A 5,943-nucleotide genomic window follows, 5' to 3' on the forward strand; every position below is an offset into this window, starting at 1 on the left:
GTTTAGTTACTAGATAAAGATTGTCGCTGTCGTCGCTATAGTAAATAGCTAAATTGAAAATCAAAGCATACTAGATATCTTTTATATATATGAACGAAGACAAATCCTCTGTCTCCAAACGAACTACAATAAACGTGTCTCCAAACAGGCACTTGACGTCACGATTTCAATGGAAACCTTAAGGGGCTGTGACGTCCATATGCGCGTGTGCACGGGCAAAAAAAATCGACTCAGCCGTAACTTTCATCTTCTATAGATTCTACCAGAGTCTATTATATAGAGTTGCGCAAAGAGGATCTTCTTACGCCTTCTGAATAAGTCTTGCATTATTCTGTTTACGCTTTCATTTTTTGTTCAACCCTTAAAAGTGACTTCACGGGAGTGTTCACTGCTAAAACTTTTTAATTCGATAACCAAAGTCACCCACAGAGTGCAAACACGTGAGTTTCTTGTTGCAACTTTATTGTGGGGTGTATTGAAGTTTTTTGAAGCTGTTTCAAGAACAAATCTAATACATTTTAATTCATACGTTATAATTCGCCATGCGATAACAATACTTCCGCCATACCAACGAAAGCATTTGTTTTAACTTTTTACTGCTCGATAGTGAACACGTTTTGACAATTCAATAGGTAGATTTGGCTTCACTCTTTGTGTAACTCTATATATAATAGACTCTGGATTCTACTATCTATACTAAAACGTATTAAACTATGAACTTTTTTTTTGTCCCGCGCTCACACAAAATTTATCTTGATCACATTGTGGAAAACTCGTCGGTTTTTCTCCGATACACTAGAGGAAATGGGAGCCCACGAGACGAACATACTTCAAAGTGCAGAAATCGTAATCGCTTGGCGACGCTGAAGAAGTTTTTTGTCAATATATGGCAAAATGTCGGACGTTGATGTCAGAGTAGACAAAAGAAATTTTCTTTCTCTGAGACAGGAAGGCAATCAGCCTCAGGCTGAAAAGTCTCATAATGAAAGTCAATAAAAAAAAATTTTCTTTCAAAATTCTAATGTTGTCTGTGATTGGAAAGAAGCGCATTATCAGTTCATCTCAGAACCATTCTTTTCTGAGATGATCAGCAAAGGCGAATTTTCTGTCGTCAGATTCCAGAAAAACTTTATGCGATTAGAAAGACATGTGAAACTTACCCAACAAGCATTGGAGGGTGATAACGAGCTTATTTCGCAACAATCTTGGCTTATTCAGCTAAAACTAAGCTCATTCAATCCAAGCAATTGTTTGTTGGGTAGTTAGACGCCTGTGGAGTTTTGTATCCATCCAAAAAAGAATTCTTATTTCTTTCTCATTTAATTTTTTGTAATTTTTGCTTTTATTTATTTTGTTTTGTGGAAATTTTTAATTGTTTTGCCATTTTGTTTTATTTGACAGAAATTTTATATTTATTTATTGCTCATACCTTGATTTCTTGTAACAATTTTATATTTTTTTGTAGGGAATTTTCTAATTGTTTAAGAGAGTATTTATTTTAGTCTTTAAAAATATCTGGATTGATATAGACATAACATCTACATACTGATCGAAGAATTTAGATAAGTGCAATATTAAAACATAAAAGTGGCAAACATTCTAGAGAGGTTAATTTAGTTCTGGGTGGGGCTATAGCCCCCTAGCCCCCTATAGTTACGCCAATGATATTTGAATGTACTCTTAGCATAGCTCAAGCCCACGAACTCAGCTAAAATGCACGTTTCAAATAAATTTATTGAAATTGTTGTGAACTCCAGGGAAGAAAAAATGCCATGACAGGCTCATCTATTTCTCCGTTTATTGTGCAAATACCAGCACGAACCCACTGGATGATGTACTTATTATCTTCTCTTGAGCCGCTTCTCCTATCATATCATCTACATCGATGAAACGATGACTCAGTTTAATCCGCTTATCATCCATCTTCTCAAAGCTAATGTCCCTGCTCAAGTCGTTCCGACATTCTGAAGAAATCGCTTCACTCTGCTCTAAACCCCTGCGATCATATTTTAACCTCGAGATTATCACAATTGCTAGTAAGAAAGAAATCGCGTTAGGGTTTCTGCATATTGAAAAGAGTGAAGTTATACCCAGATTCCAGATGACGTCTGCTGAGCCTTTTTAAAATGTTTCAAAATGAGTCAAAATATAGCCAACGTAAATCAGTTTGAAACGTGTTTTAGCGCTAATAGGAATTCGAACTAATAAATAGAAACCTATAACTTGGTCAATATAATGAAATGGATCATGCTAAACATGTTTTGCTGACAAATTATGGGGATAACTTTAACTCAACCCCATCCGATAAAATGTTTATACACATTCCACTAGAACTAGCCCAGAACAGAAATCATCAACTGCATGGTGGTCAACATTTTGGCGATGTTCTCAGTAACGAAAAGCGTCGTTTTTTCTTTTGCGCAATTTCCTCTCATTGCTAAATATTCGGAATTTGCCAACAATTGAATCCACTAGGAATAACAACTTGTTGTCGGGTGCAGTGATGATCATCACAGTACATTTTTTGCTAAGCTATTATCATGTCACATTGTTGTACCGGACAGAATGTTGTACAACCTTCTCTTATGACAATTATAATATTGTAGACACCATACCATTCAAGCAATAGATAGCAATACCCGCGAACAAATTGTGTCATGCAGCCAATATTCGCTGCCGCCTGTGAATGTGTCGCTATCTACTATGATGGTAGTGCAAATGAATGTTCTAAAGCAGATGCATAAAAGCTGTGATCACTTTTAGAAAAATGGAAATATTAAACAAAATTTATTTCGTTTGGCTGCTTTGGCTGCACACTTCATTACGTAAAGAGCTTATGGCGAGTGGGGTAAGAACAAAACATAATTTATAATGAAACAAATTTTTTCATAGGGGAGGGGGGTTCAAACCCCGGAGAGTTCATACTTTCGTACTGAGTGTATCGTCATTTTATATCCCGAGTAAGATTTCTCAAAACAATAAATCGTCGAAACGATAAGAGACACTTCTTATATATTTAAAAGCTATTGCTGCTTTAAGAAAAGAACGTTTTTACAGACTTCTAAAAAATCATTTAAATAATTCTAATATTTCAACTATTCGAGCAGATTTATTTTTTCTTAACCTGTTTTTGATTATCTAAGTAAAAATGATACTTCTACCATATATATATTTCAAAAAAGCACTGTAAAATCCAAATATAATAACAAAAAATAGCTCGTACGTATAATTGTGTGATAAGTAATCTGTATTTTCTTTGGTTGAACTACATTTTTATGGCTTCAAAATTTTGATTTTTATTGTTGAAAACCCAGGTTGGGGAAACTGAGGTAATATGCACCCTCGGGGCAAAACGACCCATTTGCCATTATGAATACATTTTCAGCAGTTTTTCCAGAGCATTTACTATAGTGCATGTAGTTCGGATCTCGAACTAGCGATCCAGTAGTAAACATTCATGAAAATATTCCTGAAACATCGCCGAATATCCCAAAAAGTCGTTTTGCCCCAGGGGTGCATATTACACCAGTTATTCCTTATTTCACTAGCGGTGATGATGCCTTTGTCCAAATAATCGATGCATTCCAACTATAAATTGCCTCTACCTTGGTAAGTCGGTGTTACCGACGTTTGTTTTATACATAGATAAATGATTGGAAACGTTTGATGATCAAAGTTACTCCCTAAATTGAAGAGTCAAAAAAGCTCCATGAATTTTTTTTTTTTAAAACCAGTTTAAAATTATCAAATAACTCAAGAACAATTTGCCTAATACGTTATAACACGTAGCAGGTATTCGTTTTAAAAATATGAGAAACCACTTACGGAGGAAATATGTGCAAAAACAATTTTAAAAATTCATCAATTGTTCCCCGGATCACGGGTAACTATAGATCGTGGTGTGTAACGGAAACGATTGATAGAAGCATAATTCGTAACCTGATTGCAGTTCAGGATAGTGATTCTGTTTTATTTTATAATATGGTAGGCACATATTCTGAAGTCGTAGTCAACGCTTAGATGTTAGCTCTGAATTTTTAATGATGAGAACGAACGTCGTCAGCACAAACAGCATACTATTGGAAAAATATCAGCATAAACACTTTCTATGACACATGTTATGGCTCATACTTTCTTGTAATTTTTTTCAAATGGTCTTTTATTGATTTTCTGAAAAGTTGCACGCCGAAAAAAAGCTAATAAATCAATATCGATAATCCGTGAACGTGGAATTTTAAAAATAAACGTAAGAAATGGCTCAACGAAATCGATTTCTACTGGTTTTACCGCGTGAAAGAAAAAACATTTTGTATAAATTTTGCGTAAACCGTTCATCTTTCTAAATCTTTCACTTGCTGTGTATACGCAAATCGAGTTTTCATACATATTGTAATTATTGTTCATTTCAAATTGGCTAATACCCGGAAAATAGGAAATTAAACTTTTAAATCCCAAAATCCGCGTAAAGAAGCACAAAAAGCGAGCTCAGCTATATTAACTGTATTATTTTCAAATATTTAGCTCCATTGGTGATGCATTCATCACCTTCAAAATTATATTCCATTAGTTTCATTTGTGACACATATTATGTCGCATAGAAAAAATGTCACGGTAGCTCATGACTTTTTTTCTGTCATGCTACAATAATTTGTGTTACATGACCGTCACACATGCAACACGTGGCCATCAACAGATTTACAGTTCAAGACAGTACATTTTAATCCACTGACAACAACCACTCAACCGGCAGCCTCAAGACGATCGTCTCTACGTGCAAGAAACGGCAGAACACCACGACTGCCCCGACGGCCACCGTCAACTGTTACGATGTCAAAACGATTCACAACTTCTTTCACTCGTGAAAGATGGAGGGACATTTTTTTTCTTCTGCTTTAATTTTATCACCCTCGCTAAATTCAAATTCAAACCCACTGACTGCTTGCCGATTTTCATTGCGTTTTTTCTTCGATTTTCACGCTACATCTGCGCCTACACTTTGCGCTTGACTGAGTCGGTGTCAAAAAGAGTGCGCATTTTTTCACTGTAATTATTTCATCCGATTTGCTTGCTAGGAATTTTCTGTTCCCGATTTCGGCGATTTACGTAATTTTCCGGTCCGGCTAAATTTGTCACCAGAATTCACGCTACACAGTTGCCCAGGATTTTCCGTCGCCGTTTCCGATTGTCTATCGATGGACAGGGAAACGGAAACGCTTCCACTTTTGGCGAAAATGCATAACTACTCTATCTCACTTCGATCCCTAGCCGTATATATTGTGCTGTCCCTCTTCAACCACCAATCTCTGCACCTTCCACGGAAACGATATCCACAGCACACCATCCGTGGTACTTACTTCCGAACGCGATGGGAAATCTCACTGAACTGAACTGGCGGTGAACGTGATTTGCTCTCGCCAAATTAAAAGCGATCATCTCGAGTTACTCGAGTATTAGTGTAAGAAGTACCAGGCGCATGCGTTTCCGGATATGAGCGCGCGTGGCTTGTCAATGGAGAAGAATGGTTTTTCATAATTTCATGGGATGTTTCATCAATGACTAAAATAAAAAGTGATAATTCAATTATTGGTTTCAGTTCAACTTATAAAGTGGAAGCATCAGTGATCACCACTTGGCTCACTACACTTGTTTTCTTTTTTGCAACGACGACGAAAAATGGAATTCATTTTGATTGCTCGAGTCCGCAATGCTGTGGTTTGATATGCTCAGTAGCAGCTAGAGGCATTCTTGTTTAACAATCATATCAGAGCAGAGATTGCCATCGGCTTATAAGATGTCGTACTGTGTTGCACCGCTCAATGCAACTGAAAACAAAACCCTTGAAGACTGAGACGACACTTTTACCATACTTTTAGGTTACAACTTTTGATACCGTGACGATTTTTAAAATTAATATAGTTTTACAAAGGGGGATGAATAACGAAA

At 36.3% G+C, this 5,943-nt stretch overlaps 1 protein-coding gene across 1 annotated transcript in view; it reads right to left on the reverse strand.

Moving 5' to 3' along the window:
* Nucleotides 1–5,439, reverse strand: part of LOC134224636 (uncharacterized) — a 155,019-nt gene extending 149,580 nt beyond the window's left edge. The window contains exon 1 of the mRNA XM_062704077.1: nucleotides 5,355–5,439. The gene's annotated coding sequence lies outside the window, so the exon portion shown is untranslated. The remainder of the gene's footprint in view (nucleotides 1–5,354) is intronic.
* Between the last annotated feature and the right edge of the window lie 504 nt (nucleotides 5,440–5,943).

This window comes from Armigeres subalbatus, chromosome 3 (genome assembly GCF_024139115.2).
Source record: "Armigeres subalbatus isolate Guangzhou_Male chromosome 3, GZ_Asu_2, whole genome shotgun sequence".
Taxonomy (NCBI): domain Eukaryota; kingdom Metazoa; phylum Arthropoda; class Insecta; order Diptera; family Culicidae; genus Armigeres; species Armigeres subalbatus.